General features: G+C 40.7%; 1 protein-coding gene across 1 annotated transcript in view; it reads left to right on the forward strand.

The window, feature by feature from the left end:
* Positions 1–20462, forward strand: part of HMBS (hydroxymethylbilane synthase) — a 378523-nt gene that overhangs the window by 10555 nt on the left and 347506 nt on the right. The window lies entirely within an intron of this gene.

The following is a 20462-nucleotide window of genomic DNA, read 5'->3' on the forward strand; positions in this document are numbered from 1 at the left end:
TAAGGGGCAGTGGTCACTGAAGGTGTGAGCTGGAAGTTATTGAAAGTGTTAGATTGAGGGGTAATTAAGGTCTGTAATGGAATGATGGTCTGTGTTGTTGTTTGGCCCTGTCTCATTTACAACAAATAAGTAGTGTATCATCAGCAAGATGTTTTGATATATTTTATGCTGTTGGTTCAAGGAAGTTTAGGTTACTGTTTCCAAGAATGACAATGTGTTTGGTAAGTGTGATTGCTGCAAGAATATTGTGAATTAGTATTTGAAATTTTTTGTAATGTGGAGGGTGGTAAAAAAAAAAAAAATTGGAATGAAAAAGTGATTAGATGACTTAGAAAGTAGTTTAGGGAGAATCCATTTGGGGGCATGGTCAGAAGTTGGGTTTGCATGGGTGACTATGTATATTTTGAGAGCGGGTTTGTGTAGGAGCTGTGCACCATTTCCTTGTGTAATACCTGGATGAGAATCAAACATATATTTGGGGGAGAAATAGTCAATGTAATGGTAGTCATTTTTGAACCAGGATTCTGTAGTGGTGACCAAGTCATATGAGTCTGCATTTAAATTGGAACCTGTGCACTGAGAGAGAGAGACTTACAAGACTATCTGCAAATATATAAAGCTGAGTATATTATTCTGTATTATAGAGCTAAATTGTTGCTTAGATATCTTGTCTTACTGTTCTGCAAATATACAGAGATCAGTATATATTTTTCTGGTTTTATAAATTTGCACTGTGATTCCTCACATCTCTGTTGAAACTGTCAAATTTGGTAGCTTTTGCAGTGCCCGCCCCACTGTAGATTTGATCTAGGACACTCCCCCAGTCCTATCTCTTTACCGCATTCTACCTAATAAACCCTTTCTGCACTTGCTTTAAGTCCTTTTTAATTTAATTACATTTTTTCAAACTGTGTGTGGAGTAATATTGCTACATACTCATGTGTGCCAGCTTGCACTGCATGTGAATTGTTTTTACTACTGTTTTTGCTACTTTTCTGAAAAAGAAAAATTGTAAGCCTGTTTCCTACCTTTCCTGTAATTAGTGTTCCAGATACAGATTTGCTGTATCCAGGACTGTTTGTAAGCTTCTGAGCCCCCCAAGCCTTTCTGTGTTGGAGAGAAGCATTCTAGCTTATCAGTAGGAGTGGTAAGCATTAGGTAACCTGTTTACCACATAAGGAGTGGTTCTGGCCCAGAATTTGTAGTTATTGGCCGTTTGGGCGGTCTTCCATCTCTCTCAACTTTCTGATTTGAAGGCCTGCATTTGCACTTGTTTCTGTCCTGTAACTCCTGGGCCCATCTCATTTGCTCACTCAAAATTTTTTTTTTTTTTTTTTATATATCTGCTTTTACTGTATTTGTGTTTCTTCCTACTTTATTTTGCTTTTGCGTCATCTTAATAGTACTCAATTGTATTTATTACTGCTTGGTGTAACTCATTCTAAGCCTTTTAGTTTAAGCACTTGGGTATCAAACCAGTTGTTTTTACATTAAGAAGGTTTGTGGTCTGCACTGTAGTGGCAGAACAGGTAACTTACATCCTTCTAAGTTGGGAACTGCTGATTGAGGGCTCCGTGTCTGTTATTCTAAAAGTGTATTAATTCTGGTTTAAGCACTTGGGCTTCAGGCCAGTTATTTTACATTAAGAGGGTTCGTGGTTTGCACTCTTGTGGGAGGAGAGGCTGGACACTGCCCTTCTGAGCTGGGAATTTCTGGTTAAAGGCTTATAGTGCCTGCATATTTGAACTGCTTCTTACTGAAATTGGTACACCTTGTTTGCTGTAGCATAGACTAGATCCAGGCCTGCTGAATCTAGCTTTGTTTGTATAACTTGAGCACTAATCCAGACATTCTTTAAAGTATTCAATTGTATTTATTACTGCTTGGTAGTAACTTGATTAAAGTGTAGCTATCATTCTAAGTCTTTTGGATTAAGCACTTGGGCTTCAGAGCAGTTGTTTTACATTAGGAAGGTTTGTGGCCTGCACTGTGGTGGCAGGACAGGTAGCTTACATCCCTCTATGTTGTGAACTGCTGATTGAGGGCTCAGTGTCTGTTATTCTAAAAGTGTATTAGTTCTAGTTTAAGCACTTGGGCTTCAGGCCAGTTATTTTACATTAAGAAGGTTCGTGGTCTGCACTCTTGTGGGAGGAGAGGCTGGACTCTGCCCTTCTGAGCTGGGAATTTCTGGTTAAAGGCTTATAGTGCCTGCATATTTGAACTGTTTCTTACTGAAATTGGTACACCTTGTTTGCAGTAGCATAGACTAGATCCAGGCGTGCTGAATCTAGCTTTGTTTGTATGCTTGTTGTTTGTTTGCTTGTTATTTCCCTGAAACACTAATTCCACCTAAAACGCAGCTTTTCAGCACTTCTGTGGATCCCTAGTGATATCTGCATTGCTTACTGTACTTATTTCCTTGTTTCACTTGAAAGAAAGTTACTGTTTGTCGTTTTTGCATTTAAGTTACCTGTAACACATTGCATTTAAGTTACCTGGCACTTGCTCACTAAAGCAATCAGCACTAAAAAATTAAAAGCACTACATCCTCACAAACTCCCCTTGAGTACCTTGTTCCCCACTGGCCCTTTTTTCAATTATAAAGGGATTCCCAATACTATTCTAGCATGTCCAAAGGTCAGTTGTCAATCTCCTCTCTGGTCCAGCTGGTGAATCTGGGAATCTTGAGGCAATGTTACAACTGCCTCATGTACACAGACCACCCTGTCCTCCTCCCAACAAATTCCAACACATGTGAGAGATGCAACCATATAGCCAAACTGGAGGCTAAGCTCTCTCAACTCAGTACTGGCGTAACCAGTCAGGAGGAGAAGGAAACCACACTCACTACAATTCCAGTCTCACATAGACCTACCACGACAGCAAACCAAACACATAAACAAACAAAAACATACTCGGAGGCTCTAAATAAAAATCTGCCTAAGCAGCAGAGACCTCCAAAGCTGACACCCAAGCAACCGCTACCCCAAAACAAAGCACGTGCAACACATAGCTCACAAAGCCAGTGTCAGTGTACTGAACAGTCACAGCCCTTAAGGCTAAACAACACACCTGATACACTTGTAATAGGTGACTCTATCGTCAGGCACACTGACGTCCCGCTCACCAGGTGAACAAGGAGAAGGTCACGGTGAGCTGCCCATCGGCCGCTAGGATCCGCCACATAACACAAGCACTCGGGTCACTCCAAGGCAAGTACAAGTATGACTCGGTCATTGTCCATGCAGGTGTGAATGACTTGAGACGTACCTCCCTGGACTACATGAAAAGAGACATAGAGGAGCTCTCTGAGCATGTAGCCCAGGCCAGTATGACCCTGACCTTGAGTAGCATCTTACCCTCACCAAGAATGATGCCACAATATGAAGACAAATATGATCAATTTCAACAGTTGGCTTAAGTATTGGTGTCATTCAAAGGGGATCCAATGCCTGTCATCCTGGGATGATATGCTCAACAAGCCACGATGCTTCGCTAGGGACGGCTTGCACCTGTCACCCATGGGCTTTCAGATATTGGCAAAGGCTCTTGCTTCCCCCATAGTGCCTTTTTTAGGCAAGGCTCAAAAGACAAACCCACCTCCATAGGTATCACAAGGGATAAGAAACTAAGAGTAATGATACTCCACGCCAGACGTCTAAACCTCAAGATGCACGCACTCAAAACTCTCCTTAGCATGGAGAACATCGATATCTGTGCAGTAACCGAAACCTGGTTCACGGCTCCCGAGAGCACCCCAGCACTACCAGGTTATACCTCATACCATGCTTTTCGGCCCCAAAACTTGGACCGAACCACAAAAGGAGGGGGGAGTATCAATATTCGTCAAAGATACCCACACCTCCAGGTTGGTGGCACAGCACGAAGCATCAGAGACTATCCATGTGTAACTAACAGTGGGTAAAACTGCCTTCCAGTTTATAGCCTGCTACAGACCACCCTCCCAAACCCAGGAACCCCACTTGACCTTCCTGAGAACACTGGAAAATATGAAGGTCTCTCCAAACACCATTATATTGGGCGACTTCAACTACGCAAACATAGACTGGGAGCATTACTCTAGCTCCAACACCCTAGCCCAAAGGTTCCTAGAATTTATAAACTCAAATGCTATGGAACAACTTGTTACCACTCCCACAAGAGGGGAAAACATACTGGACCTGATCATCACCAACATGGGGACTCCATGCTCCAGACCAGAAGTGTATCCCTCACTGGTGAGATCAGACCATAAACTAATCTCACTGGATATTCATATCCCGACCCCACCCCCTGCCCAGAAAACCACAGTGAAAAACTTCTCTAAAGCAAATTTCACACTCCTCAAAACTGAGGTGGAATCCTTCATAGCCCCCGAGCCTGTGGAAAATACGGCCCAGACTGCAGAATCCTTTATAAACTCATTCTATGAACACCTTCAGAAATGCATGGATCATGCAATCCCAAATAAAACCAAGACCCAATCCTCCAAAGGCAGACGTCCTGTCTGGTGGACCCCAGCCATAAACAAACTGTACAATAGAAGGAGGAAGCTACTACATGATAGAGCAAAATCCCAAAAAGGGAAGGCATCTCTGATCAGTATTAGCAAAAAACTACGGGCATTCATAAAATCGTCTAAGGCCAGCTTCGACAAAAAAATTGCACAGGACACTAAGGATAATCACAAGGCTTTCTTTAGTTATGTTAGGAACCTGGGTGGGAATTCCCAGATATGCTCAGAATTAGTCGAAAATGACAAAAAATACATCGAACCCACAGACATTGCCAACATCCTAGCTGACAGGTTCAGCGCAAACTTCTCCCCTCTCCACCAAAAGGGCAAATATCTATCCCAGCAGATTGCTGCCCCTCTGACATCTCAGATGCTCAGGTAAGAGCCGCCCTCTCCAAAGCAAAAAATACAGCATCAATGGGACCAGACGGTGTCCCGGGCTGCGTCCTACATGAACTCCAAGAAGAGCTAAACCCAAACATAAGACTACTGTTCAATCTCAGCCTTACTACAGGATACATACCCAAAGAGTGGCGTACAGCAACAGTGGTCCCTCTCCACAAAGGTGGTGCCTCAACGGATCCTGGAAACTATCACCCCATAAGCCTGACTAGCTTGGTCTACAAAGCTATGGAAAGGATCATCATGGACCTCATAAATAAAGATATTGGGGACCTACAGACACTGGATCCTACCCAGTTCGGCTTTAAGGGCAGATCCTGCCTCTTAAACCTGGTCGATTTCTTTGAAACAGTCACCAAGGCCATTGATGAGGGGAAGGTGGTCCACACAGCCTACCTGGACCTCGCAAAAGCCTTCAATACAATACCCCACTCGGGCATTATAGATAAGCTCACCAGCTTAAATATAAATCCCTATGTCACTAAATGGGTTTCAAACTGGCTCAAGGACAGAACCCACATGGTTAGAATTGCTGGAGCCATGTCAGACTCCAAACCAGTTACAAGTGGCGTCCCACAAGGCTCAGTCCTGGGACCTCTATTGTTCGGTATATATTTCTCGGAGGTACAGGCCAACACGGAAGGACTGTGGCTGACCAAGTTCGCAGATGACTGCAAACTGGGTGCCATAATCGACTCTCCAGCCGACACAAGCATCCTCCAAAAGGGCCTCATAGAAACAGACAACTGGTGCCAGAGCCATGGCCTCAAGCTAAACACCAAAACATGTATAGTCATCCCCTTTGGCAAAAAGAAAGTGCCCACAAATTACCACATAGGTGGTAATCCATTAAGTACAGAAGAAGTAATTAGGGACCTGGGGACTCACATTGATAGCAATCTCTCATTTGACAACCACATGGCCAGAGTGGTTAGAAAAACATTTTATATAGCCCACCTAATCATGAAGGGATTCACATCTAGATCAGGGGAGGTCATCGTGCCTCTTTACTCATCCCTCATCAGGCCCATAATTGAGTACAATGCCCCTTTTGGGATATACCTTACCAGACACCTGCAGCAATTGGAAAGACCCCAAAAGTACCTCACCAAGAGGATCAAAGGGCTCAAATGGATGCCATATGCTGCCCGGTTAAAGAAACTCCAGCTCTACTCAGTGGCATACCGCCTGTTCAGAGGCGATCTGTGCCTGACGTATAAAGCCATGTCCTACCCGGAATTAATGGACATGCTGCACCTCAGAAAATCCAAATTCCATCGAGCTACTCGCTCGAGAGACTTGAACCTCAGCACTGAAATAAATAGGACATGCTGGAGGGACAGATTCATAACCCAGAGGCTCCCTTCACTCTGGAATAAAATCCCAGTCCAGGTTAGGCAGAGTCCCTCATTGACTCTCTTCAAGAGGAATCTTGATGAGTGGATGGGAGATCGTAGGTTTACCCCGGGTATCACTTCTGTGTCACTGTTAGACAGAGGCACAGTATACTAACCTCGAAAAAGGGCATAGCAAAATTAATTTAAAATGGGTGGTGAAAGCCAAACACACTCTGGCTGGGCTTATAAATGCCCTAGGGCAGATAGCCTAGTATGAACCTATGAACGTATGAGTGTGCGTCAAGGAAGGCATTGATTCAGTCCAACTTATTTCCCACATTGTTGGTATTGATCAGTGCACAGGTGGGTATTTTTGTGGTTGTGTAGGGGTAAAGAATTTTGTGAACAGTTGCTAAGGAATGTGCAGGCTTTTGACTGTATGTAGGCCATTATTTTGTTGGGTGCTATGGCCTGGTAGTGGTTAGAACAATGTAGCGCAAGTGTTTAGAAGGGTATCATCTGCATATGTGGTTGGGAGATTGGCATTTGTAGCTTATTTCAGAAGTAATAGAAGAGAAGGTTGTTTCCTTAATTGACCGTATTTACTCTCTTGCATTTTATTAGTTATGAATATTTAGGAGAGTAGTTGTAATTAAAAAGTGTGTTACATGGGTTGTTGAATTTTCTAAGCTTTTTTAGGGATTGATTTGATGAAGTGGGAGAGCTGGAATGACAGTACATACATATACATGAATACATACTGTGACATCCCCACTTTGGAACAGTAATCAAGGAGCCTGAATCTATAGAGTTAAGTCCTCAGCCAAGTGTCCAGGCCAAGTCCTCCACAACTATCTGTATGAAACCAGTGCTTCATGTCCCTTCTCCAAGTAGCTGACACTCGCACTCTTTGAGATTTGATTTTCACGCACACCAGGGAAAGCCTGGCACAGATTTACTAAATATGTGCCCTTCTGCCCAGGCTATTAGGTAGTTACTGCCACCCGGCAGTCCAAAGCCAGCTACTCTAAGACTCTTGCAAGGGTACCCAATTAAACTGAGTGAAATTATATTAATACAAATGGTAGTTTGTGACCAGTGTATTAAGGCTTTCAGGAGTGGTCACAGTATCAGCAAATAAATACAAGTACTCTCAAAGGTTAAAATATTCTCTAAAGGACCATCCACAATGAAAAGTTTAAATATATTTGATAATAAATAATAAAAGATCATGAAAATGCGAAATATCCGTTTACTGTAAACACCAGAGTTTCAGTCAAGGAAATATTAAAATAACACAGATGAATAGATGCACACAGATACAGAAAAGCAGTACTGAACTAATCTCACTATATTTTACTGACTGGTCTAAAGAATTACTGTTCTCTGGTTCACTTACTAGAGCAATGCAAGATGAAGTGGGTGAGAGATCCTTCTTAGTCAGGTTACAAAAACAGACTGCTGTGAGACTTCAGTCTCACCTAGTATTAAAATATCATTTTAGTGATGGATTACAGAATGACATCACATACATCTGGGTGTCTGACTTCTGGTTCCCATACTACCCCCTTGGCTAGAAGCTGCCAGGATTTAACACATATGTGTTATAGTACAGATCTCAAGCTTTGCTAAAGTTTATTGCAGCATCTGGAAGCAGTAAAACAATTTTAACACCTCTGCTTTTCCTACAGAGACTAACAAACCATGCTTCTTCCAAACATTGCACCTCTGGCTTCATTCAAAACTGTGAGATAACATCTTTATGGCCTAGGTCCAGTAATTTAATTTCAGAATATTTTTCAAAGTCAGGTAGATTGAGATTAACCTGTTGTCTTGCAGTATCCTCTGTTAAAACTTATACATTTAATCAGTTACAATACAGTCAGGACCCACTGTTGGTACATTCTTTAACACAGGCAACTTTACAAATACATTTTCAACACAGCACCTGTACAAATCAGTTTGATATACGAATGGCATATAATTATTTACAAAATTCCAGCTAGCTGTGCTGGCATATGTTACACAGCCACTGCCCTACTTCTTCTGGCATAGCTGGCAATAGCTTGCATCGTCACACATGCATGCAGATATTTCAAGCAGGACATTAATGCCCTTCTAAGCCTGCCAACTTACCAAAGCACTTATTCCATTAAGTGTCCAGTTTGTTCTTAAAAATATCTAAACTAGTGCTTGCTTTAATGTAATTTGGTAGTCTGTCTCATGCATTAGCTCCACTCTCAAAGAGCCAGTTAGTACACCTGTCATTCCTATGGAATTTTCTACATATGTGGTCTGATTCTGTCCTGGGTTTTGATAACCCCAAACATTCCCAGAGGTAGTTGCCTGTAAATGCCCTATATAGCTGAATAAGATATCCTGTTAAATATCTATGAGACACTGTACAAGTTCTGATATTTTAGTATTTCATAATAACTTAAATCTTCACATCCATGGATGTCCTTGGTGTTTTTCCACTGTATTCTTTCCAGTTTACTGATGCTTGTTTTCTTATAAGGTTTCTATATTTATTCCATATTCAAGTTTGTGTCTAATGTAATTAACAAACAATGACATCATAATTTCTGATTTCCTAGACTTTATAAATCTTTTTATATAACCTATAGTTCTATAACTATCATTAACCAATTGGTTGATATGATTAGAAAAACTCAAAGCTGAATCTACCCACATACCCAGGTCCTTAAATTAATCTACAGTTTCAATCACTGTGTGCTGTATTAAATATTCACCATTCAGTTTGTCTCCCTCTCATGTAAGGGGTGGGAACAGTGTGTTAAGTTGGAAAGATTGTAAAGGATGGCTGGGAAATTGGGGGTGGTAAGGGAGTGTAGCGGGATACACTCCATGTTAGTAGGACCCAGTCACCCTGCACATGTGCAGGCAATTTATGAGGAGTGCTGAAGTTGGGTATGAAATCACAAGCCCAACATTTACATTCAAATATTAACTAAAATGTCTGTTCAAAAAGTAGCTTTTACAGTAAAGCAGGGAAAATAAACAGACACACAGCTGAAATATCAAAGTGGGGGGGCAGAGTGGGCATTTTGTAAAGGGCAGCAGTATATCTATTAAAATTTATTGCCATATAAACTGCATTAACTATAAAATAATAGTTAAAATAGTTCACACTTTCTTTGTAAATTCTTAGGTATTTGCATAATCCGATGTAGGGCATTACCTTCAATAAAATTTACAGAGCTTCTACTGCAGCTTTACTGCATGGGCGAGATTCTCTGCAATATAGGATTCCTCCTGCTAAAAACTTAATGAGCTTCAGCAGCAGAGATTACATCCTGAAGGACACCTAGAGAAATAATGTTCAGTGAAAGAAATGTGATAACTAGATGGAGTGAGCGAATTGAATATAACTTGACAGTTGGTTAGTACCAAGAGACCAAGAGGTAGTAAGAAGGTTAGAGGGAGAGAGAATGCTAAGGAAAGTCAAAGGGCAATTAGAAGGGGCAGAGACAGAATGAAAGGTAGAGTGAGTAGCTTAAAGTAAAATGTACATGACTGTGTTGTGCAGAATAGGAGATACAGCACAAACATGAAGTTACTATAAGTTTAAAGTATTCCATTACTCTGAAATTTCCACCAATACGCATATGTAATTACCATTTGCTGTTGGTCGGAAAACCAAGTGCATACTATCCATAAGACAAACATAAATATTCCATTAACTCAAGAGCATATTACAGTTTGTAGGCAGATCCTTATATGTTGCACACATAAATGCTCGTTAATGCAAATATATGTTAATAGGGTCATAGGCTGATCTACAAGGGATCTGTATAGCTAACAAATGAGCAACACAGTAGGCTAAGATATTACAGTAAGAGTTGTACAAGGCACTAGAACATCAGGGATATGTGCTTAAGCATTTATGTACTTATTTATTTATTTTTACCGGGTAATGCACTGCTCAATATTGACCAATTTCTGGCACAGCCCGGGTGAAATACAAAATATTTTACAAACACAAATGTAAGAACTTTACATGTAAATTAAAAGTAAAATATATTCAGTGAAATATTTTATTAAATAAGTTTTAAGTTTACTAGAAAGCATTTATGTGTAAGCTCTTTTCATTTTAAAGGCAGAGGTCCATTCTTGTGATGTATGTATGCATATGCTTTGTTGTTTGTACATGTAGTTTATATGTATGCGTTTTTTGTAAGGCATACCTGGCTGTTTGTTTTCCTTCCATAGTACTATGCTTAAGTTTGGTTTGAGTGGAATTGTTTCCACTGTAAGTACTCTACATCCTCTTGTAAACAGAACTTTGAGCAGACTGAACAGTTCATCGTCTTGTAAATAATATGTTGTATATATAAACAGTATATCAGTAACTAACTATAAAATGTTAATTGTGTTGGTGTTGTCTTTATGCTATTCCTTTGGGGCTCAAGTTGTAGCTAATAAGGGTCACTTGACCATCCTACTTACCTAGTCAACAAATACAATTGTACATTTATGAATTTTTGCATGCATAGTACATGTAATAATAACTTGATGAACAGAGAAAAAAATGACCGTACAGCTGATTGAATGTACCATCTTTTTACAGTTTGAGAATGCAGTAAGGGGGGACAGGGAATTTGCCCTTTCTCTATATAGTGTGGTGTTGATGTTAGTATATGTAATAGCCGGGGGGGGGGGGGGTTGTCCCGCTTTTGTATCCTTTTCTATAGCCTGCTGATTAACAAGTTGTGTGATCAGTTGTATTGTTTTTTGATGTACTGATATACATTCATTTATTTATGTGTGTGTGTGTGTGTGTGTGTGTGTGTGTGTGTGTGTGTGTGTGTGTGTGTGTATGTATATATATATATATATATAAATGAATATGTGTGTGTGTGTATCTTCACATAGTGCATCACAGGAACTTTAAAAATGCTGTCATATTTAAAGAAACAAGAAATTACAAGGTATTTGAAATAGGTTAAGAAAATAGTACAGAAGAAGAAACAAAGGAAGTTCTGTTATATGGATATGGATAGCAAGATACAAACAGTTAACATATTTTTAGTCCCTTTAGTTTTATACACAGGTTAGGCATATATTTATCAGCCAGAGTAGACATTGTGGATAGCAATTAATAAAGAGCTGAAGGATTTTATCTGGGAAAGGAAGACGGCAAGATTCAAGTGGGATAAGCTGATTCTTCCAATTGAACAAGGTGGTTTGTGATTGCCTGATTTGAAGAATATTTCAAATTACACAGTTAAGGCTCCTATACATAGCACAAGCAGAAACCTGTAATTCAAAGTGGAAAGGGATGATGATGAAACAAGGGAGAAGCTCAAGAAACAAGGAGAGACTGGGATTTTGGATGCAGATACATAAGGAGAGTAACCATAGCCATTCAGAATATTATATTCATAAAATAGCAGAAAATTTTCCAAGAACTGAGCCAACATGGGAATGGAGAAATGAGATTCTGCTGATAGGGATGACTGTAATTAGGGATTATAGGCAAGATGGAGCCGGAGTATATTGAAGAAAACTGGCAAAAGAAGGGAGCAAATCATTTAGAGAGGGAAAGGTAATAGAATGGGGATAGGCCAAGAATTTATTTGGGCTGCAGGCTAGAGTTTCCCTTCCCTGTCAAGGCTTGATATCAAGCGTGTAGGCAAAGAGAAAGAAATAGGGGGATCCTAAGTGAAAGACCAGCACTGGTAGAGTTTCTAGTAGAATGTAGAACAGAAGCTTCTGTTGAAAAAGGAATAATTAGTAGAGTATACAGCATATTGCATGGTAACTATAAGAATCAATCCGAGGAGGTTAGAAAGGATTGGTAAGAGAGGTTAGGTAAACAAGTCACAAAGAAACAATGGGGGATATATGTATGTCTCCCAAATATGCAACAAAGTCTAGAACTAGATTTAGGATCTTTGGAAGGGTTTCCATGGGTATTTTTATATCCCAAGTAGACTCCAAAGAATTTTTACTCAGACCGCAAATGTTGGAGGTGTGATGGGGCAGATTTTTAGCTATGATATAGAATCAAAATGGCCTAGACATAATAAAGCCTTCCTGAGTTTAACTATGGCGGCTGCCAAAAAAGCAGTTGTTAGAAAATGGAAATCAAAGTCTAAACCAGCTTTACTAGAAGTAGTGAATACAGTAACAGAGATTAAAGAAATGGAATTTGGATCTTTGGAAAAGGGTAAGAGCAAATTGCATAGAAAAAAATGGGAAATGTGGGAACAATGCATGCAGAGGAGGAACACGATTTTAAAGAAGCCAGGATTTGAATGAGCTATGTAATATTTGACTGACAATGACTGGATAGATTATAAGTGATGTATAATGTTTGCAACTAAAATTATGTCATTATGGTTTCTTTTCATTTATATAAATGATTGCCTGTGTCATATGTGATAATCTAATAATAATGTTTCTTGTTTAAAAAAAGAAACTGTTTCATTTTTTAACGAAGGCTGTATAACAATTTTCATTAATCACAGTTACGCATACAGTTATCTGTACATTGAATACAGATGTTTCTATTGCATTGATATTTACATAATATAAAAATGTAAATTTACACAGTTTGAAAGGAGGCTGTTATTACGTCTGTTATATACATGCAACATTAATCAACACTAGATCGTGAGACTGTCACTTTGTACCTGCATTAAGGTACTGAGTCATATTGCGTTTATATTTATACAGTGTAAGAAATGTAATTTCACATTTTAAAAGAAGACTGTTATGATGTGTGACACGTACATATTACAACATTCACCACTAGGTCATGAGACTGTCACTTTTGTCACCAAGTTAAGGTACCATAGTCGTATTAAGTAATAGTATTACTGTAATGTATTATTCCAAAGTAAAGTTAGTATTAGGCAGACTGTCCAAATATGTACTAAATAGATCTGAAGTTGTTGTTTTCATTTGATCTCCAACCTTTGTGGGAACAAGGATCCAGTACGGATCCGACTCTGCTGCATTTTCCAGCATCGGATCCAAGTTCCAAGCTCCTCCCCTACCCATAACACCCCTGTCTCCCTTTTCCTCTCAGATTTCTTTTGCTGTGCATCCAGTCAGCATCGTGGTCTGTTAGCTCTGAGTTCCTGGCAAGTGAAGCTTTTTCTTCCCCTTTTTACCCTTCTTAACAACTTTTTTTATAGTTCTGTACCCTACCCATTCTTGCGCCCAGGCGTCAGTTCTCTCTCTCTTTTCTGTGTGTGTGTGTGTGTGTGTGTGTGTGTGTGTGTGTGTGTGTGTGTGTATGTATGTGTGTATATGTGTATATATATATATATATATATATATATATATATATATATATATATATATAGCTGGTTTCAGTCTGCCATGGCTGAGACCCCCAAGCCAAGCTTTCAGAAATGCACTGAGTGTGGCCATAAGATCCCCCCTTCGATGGCCACGATCTGTGTTGTATGTCTGGGAGTACCACATCTGCACACCTGTTCAGTCTGTGTGGACTTCAGTCCCTGCGCATTGATTGATTGGAGGAACAAGTTTATTTTGAAAGGGCTCCTTCCACCACCTTTCTCTGAGGCCTCTGCTTCTTCTTCGTCCCGGCCTCTGGGACTCAACCTTTCGCCAAGAAGGCCAGGGACGGGGAAAGCACTCGTAAGGTATGGGATAAGCCCAGAAAGCAGTCCTCCGACTGCGCTTCTTTGGCCGAGCCCCCAGCCAAATCCTACCTGGATCCCAGCCCAGGCTCCCCTCAGCCCTGGTCACCTCGTTTCTCGACAGAGGTCTCTCAGACCCGATCCCCCTTCTCAATCTCTACCCAGCGCCACTCCGTGCCCCTATGTGTAGCTTCCTTCATCCGGTCCACCCATAGTCTTTCTGAAGCTGAGGTATACAGGATGATCTGGAAATTCATCCGGACCCAGATCCAGATGGGAGTCTTGCCAGCCCCCTCCGGAGCTGGGAGCATGAAGTCCGCCTTTCATCTCATTGCTTCTTCTCCGATCTGACCCCCAGCATCGGAGTCTTTGGGTCTGAGGCTTCTCAGCATTGAGGGGTCGGTGCCAGTGGGACCAAGTACTTTGATACCAACCATTACCTTGGGTGGCTGGGCTCCGACCAGTTTGGAGACGTCTGGCGCTGAATCGTAGTCTCTGCACCATATTCCACTCGGAGTCTCGGTGCCTGGAGGCTGTGATATAGCTCCCCCGTTAACTCAGAGGGTGATGGATCCGGTAATGCCCCCAGCTTTGGGGATTTGTTCTCCCACTGCTTTTGATATGGTGGAGAGGGTGGTCTCAGCTCCCTCGAAACCCTTGACATTATCGTCCTTGGAGTCTGTCCTGCCTCCCTTTATTTCTGGCCCGGAATCCACCACTGCCCCCCTCAAGGACAGCCTGTTGCCTCTCTGCCACAGGGAGTTCCCTCCCAGGAACGGCCAGAAGTTTCAGGGTCCTCCTCAAAACCTCCCCTGAGAAGCTCCCTCAGAAACATACATGCGAAAGGAGGCACTTGGACTCCCGCTGGAGTCCCTCACAGAAGACAACAACTTGGAGGAAGGGGAGGGTTCCCCCGGTCACCCCCAGATGATGTGTCCTTCGGAGACATCATGGAAATCCTGCGTCGGTGTGGCAGGTGGTCTGTCCAAAAACCCAACCTGGATGAGTCAATGTTCCTTCAGACATTTGGCAGAGAACCCTCTACCTCTTGGGTGTCCCCTCTTGCTGATTCACTTGTGGACTTTATTTCATCCCGGGCATGGAAGGAGCCTAACATGGTGGAGCCCATTCCCAAGCGCACTGATAAAATTCTAAGCACCCCTTCGGACAGGAAGCATTGGTGTAAGGGGATCCCCGGGTCCTTTTGGGTTGATATTTTATCACTATCCATGACCACAGTTCATACCTATGGTATTATTTCAGAGGTCTTTAGCGTTCTGACTTCTGGGTATTGCTTCCATTATATAGGCAATTTGTATGTGGTTATAGATTGATTATTTGTGATATGTTCTATTTTTTTTCAAACATTCACGTTGTGGTCCATTTCAGACATATATTAATATTGTTGAGCCACATGATTTTTTGGAGCCGGCCTAGCCATTTCAATAATATATTGATGGTGTGTTAACAAATAGTTTCTCTGCTGATTATCACTGACACAGAAGATTGGTTGGTAATCTATGGGATTACTAGGTGATTTTGGCTAATATGTTAAGATATGTTTTATGGTATTTTACACTTTATGTGGTTTGGTAGTGATTACAATTTGCCTTCCAGGGGTATATGATTACATCATATACTGTTTCTTTTGGACATGTCCATACCAATACGCAGTGATACGACTTTAGTGAATTTGTTAGGTCGGTTTGGCTGCTTTATTGTATTGGTTTATACATTTGGTTATTGATCCATAAGACTTATACACAATACCAAGTGAGTTTATAGAGCATTTCACCTATTGGTATTTGGTGTATAATGGTCTTTTTTTGGACAATTTTGCATTTTTGCTGGATTGTTGTCTAGACATGTTCTTAGCCGTTTAGGCTTGATGATAATATATGATATATTATTTTTGTGTCAGTTTGGATATCAGCGGTTTATCTTTTATTTGGTGATATTTTTGTTTTCATTTCATGATATATATTTTTTTGGTTTGGCTGGGTTCAATCCTTAGGTTCGAAATATGGCACTTTCACCCATTATACAGGGTTTATCTTCCGAAATGGATGACTTATCTGTGTTTGGTTTAGACAAGCATGGTTCGTCATCCATTACTGATGTTTTTGGATCTGATTTGGACGCACAATGCGAGTTATTCTTCAATAAATTGGGTAAGAATATGAAGATGGTTAGGACCAATGTGTGGCATCTACGTTTATTTAAAGCATATCAGCAGAAACACATTACTCCACGGGGCCTTAGGGTTAAGGTTCAACCTTTGGTCTCTAATATTGATGACCAGCTCATTGAGGATTGGGGTCATATTCAACAATTGGCCTCTTCTAAATTTGTGGATGCTTTGGCCAATTTTTATGAACGTAAGGTACAGCAAGGTGTTAAAGATTTGGAAACTGTCTGTTTGGAGACAAACAAGTTTGAAACTTGTGATTCATTTATGACACAGGTCAAAAAACTTACTATGGATTTGTCCAAAATGGAAAGCACTCTAAAGGATAGGAAAATCAAAAAATTTCTTAGGGATGTAGGTGATTATGAGTGGGGTAAACCCTTCGATACATCTAAGAATGTTTCCTTTAGATTACCAAGAGATGAGAACAAATATGATAAGAGGTCATCCACTCCCAAAAGAAAAAGGCCAAAATCAATTCTTAAGAAAAATTTTGGTTTTTCTAATGGCACCTCTGGTGAGGACACCTCCTCAAATACAGAAGGTGAACTGGATACACACTCTAGAGAGGGGTCACCTAAGGCCAAAAGGGATAATTCTTTACACCCTCCCAATTTAGATACAGACGAGGGGGGCGGAAACATAAGAAACGAAACATCCAAACAAAGTTTGGAGGCACTTTTGAAAATTATGACACAACACTAACTTCCAATTTCAATGTCCATAATATTTCGTCTGTTGACTTGACTAATGCACAACTCAAATTATTAAACAAAGGGCTTAATTTTGTCCCTGGGTTTTTTGTTTCTGAACAATCTTTGGCTCAGGATGTGATAAATTTTTGTTGCATTTTGAATCTGAACTTGTTTTTTGACAACACGGTTTGTGACACACCTTGTGATACATCTTGTGATTTTAGGTTTAAAAAATCGACATTTAATCCACCTATGTCACACTTAGTGGGGGTATTTCAGAAAAATGTCCTTCAGGATATACATTGTCATCTTAAGGACTTTCCTATTTCCCACAACAATTTGTCTGTTGAAGAAAAACTTAGTTTGGATGAGTTAATTAATAATAAAGATTTGGTGATTGTTCAAGCTGATAAAGGTGGAGCGGTGGTGGTATTGGATAAGGTTGTCTATGACAGTGAGGCTTTCAGGCAGTTGGGTGACAAACAATATTATAGGCAGATGTTTTTGGATCCTACACCCCACTTCCAGTGCCAAATTGGCCAGTTTTTGACTCAGGCAGTGGAGGAGGGTATTATTACAAAATCTATTAAAGAACAACTAATGGTTGATTCACCTAAGAACAATATCTATATTTGTTACCTAAGATCCATAAACATGCCACAAATCCACCAGGTCGACCCATTGTCTCTGGACACGGGTCTCTTACTGAACCATTGTCTGAATATTTAACCCAATATTTAAAACCTTTATTGGGTTTAATTAGAGCTAGAATCCAAGACACCACCCAATTTCTGGATATTATTAATAATTCTCAACTTGAATCACATTGGCTATTATGCACTTTGGATATCACCTCTCTTTACACCAACATTCCACACTGGGCAGGTTTACAAGCGTTGGATTATTGGTTGGCTAGATCAGGTTTATATCAACCTGGATTTAACACATTTCTTGTATGCCTTACATAATATGTTTTGTCTAGTAACGTTTTTTATTTTCAAAATCTTTGTTATTGGCAAACAAAGGGCACTGCTATGGGTGCATCTTTTGCACCCATATATGCAGATCTCTTTATGGCTTATATAGAAGAAATTGTCATCTATGATCACAACCACAATATCTATATGTGTGAGATGGACATTTGGCGTTGTTATTTGGATGACTGTTGGTTGGTGTGGAAAGCTGATGAACATTATCTTATGGAGTTTCTTGAATATCTTAATGACAATATATGGGGGATTGAATTTAAGCTTACCTGCCATGTGTCGAGGATAGTGTTTCTTGATGTTGAAATTACCAGAAATCAGGATAACACTTTGTCAACTAGGATGTTCAGGAAATTTCCAGAATTTAATTCATTATTACATGCTACCAGCTTCCACCCACAACATGTCATCCAAAATATACCAAAATCCCAATTTTTAAGAGCCAGAAGTATCTGTTCTAGCCAACAATCCTTTCTTGAGGCCCAGGATGATCTGATACATAGATTTATTAGGAGGGGTTATCGTCCAGGCACTGTGCATCTAGCCAAAAGGTTTGTGTCTAATATTAATAGAGACGATTTATTATCATATAGAGATAGGAATAACACTATTAAGTCACAACCTTTACGTTTGGTGACTACATATGGACGTAACACACAGGGTTTCAAAAATATTATAGACAGACATTGGAATATTCTTAAAGCTGATCACAAACTTAATTCTCTACTTCCTGATAAATGTTCTTTCTCATTTAGAAGGGGACAGACCATTGGTTCTAAATTTAGTCATTATAAGAAAATTGGTTTGGATTCTCCTGCTTTAACTCAGTTGTCTATTTCAGGCAAACCTATTGTTGGATGTATACCTTGTGGACATTGCTCTTTTTGCATTCGTGTTTCACGCACTTGTGAATTTAGCAGTAAAAACACCTCAGACGTTTTTGACATCAAATTTTGGGCTAATTGTAACACGGAGTGGGTCATCTATTTGGTGACCTGCAATTGTTCTGCTTTTTATGTTGGCAAAACCTCCAGGGCCTTTCGTTTCAGAATTTGTGAGCATTTGAGTGATACTAAAAACAAACGTATCAGAAATGCATTATATAAACATTGTTTAAAACATGCATCAGCTTCTTTTAAATTTGTTATTATTGATTGTATTAAGGGGAAATGCAAGGATAAACAGTATTGGCAAGGATAAACAGTATTGGCAGGAATTACTTAGCTCCAAGGAAAGAAAATGGATTATAAAACTTGGAGCTTTGTTTTCACCTGGCCTCAATGACCAATTGTAAGAATAATTAATGCTGTGTTGTGATTGGCCTTTATGTATGGTTCATCTATATATATATATGGATGTATTCTGATACTTTGACTTTTTATTTCTTATTTCACTGAAGAAGGCTCTGAGGAGCCGAAACCAGTTTGATGGTCTTGTAATGTTTTTTTACAACCTGTGTCCTAGGGGGATTTGTCTTCCTACGGCAATAAATTATTTTTTGGATGTGGCAACTGCCAACACTTGCTGGCGTTTTCTGTTCATCAGGATCCCCGGTTAATGCCATGGTGGTTGTGACAGCCACCAAGAAAGAGCTCGCTCAGGAGACCCTCTACGTTCCATCCACTGAACCGAGAGTCCCGGGCCATGGATCTTTTAGAGATGCGGGCTTATACTTCATCCATGTTTGCCATGCATGCGCTGAACTACATGGCACATGTCATCAGACTACAGCGGGACCTGGTCAAAGAGGTCACTGAGTCTACCCCAGGATCCATGTCAGTGGAAGAGAAGAAGGTGTTTTCCGACCATATGGCCACCCTAGCTTCTATTTCCAATACCTCTATGAGGCTTCTGTCGCACACTCTGGAAGTTGCCTCTAGGGTGGCCGGAACAGGCTTTCCCATCAGGAGTCATGCATGGCTCTGGCTTTGCATATTCTCGGAGCCCTTCAAGGCATCATTTACAAATGCCCCCTATCATGGTTCCACCCTTTTTGGTAACACCTCTTGAGACACTTAGTCCTGAGTGAGAAAGATGAGACGACCTTGTCTGCCATTGGGATTCGCTTCTCAACCCCACAGTGATCCTTTTCCCAGAATCAGCGTGGGGTGAGGAAGATGTGATTCTGAAAATCTCAGAGTTTTTCTCACGACGCTCAGGACTCGCCTTCCCCCAAAGGCAGAGAGGGATATGAGAGACGCCATCTTCATGGCAGAGGGGGTACGAAGAGCCACAGGTCTTGGGATTCTTTCCCAGACAGACCCTTGCAGCAGCCCTGAAGGGTTGCCTTACTGCTCGTCTCTGGAGATAGTCTGGGGACGTCTCCCTCTGCACCCAACAGTCTGGGAGTTGATCACAGACGATCCTTGGGTGTTGCAGATTATATCCAGAGGATACTCAGTACCCTTCCTTCAACTCCCAGTTCCACTCAAACATCTCCTGGACTTTCCACCTGTGCAACAGGAGAAGGCAGCAGTGGAAATTTCCAAGCTGCTCGAAAAGGGAGACATCCAGCCCATCCCTCCCTGACCAGTCCAGATCAGGCATCTGTTCCAGGTTCTTTTTAGTGCCAAAGAAGACGGGGGACTTAAGACCCATCCTGGATCTTTCAGCTCTAGACCGGTCAGTTGCCAAGACAACATTCCAGATGGTCACTCTTCAGTCCATTCTGCCCTGTCTGCAGTGAAACAACTGGATGTGC

This window comes from Protopterus annectens, chromosome 8.part0 (assembly GCF_019279795.1).
Source record: "Protopterus annectens isolate FY-2018-M chromosome 8.part0, PAN1.0, whole genome shotgun sequence".
In the NCBI taxonomy this organism is placed as follows: domain Eukaryota; kingdom Metazoa; phylum Chordata; order Ceratodontiformes; family Protopteridae; genus Protopterus; species Protopterus annectens.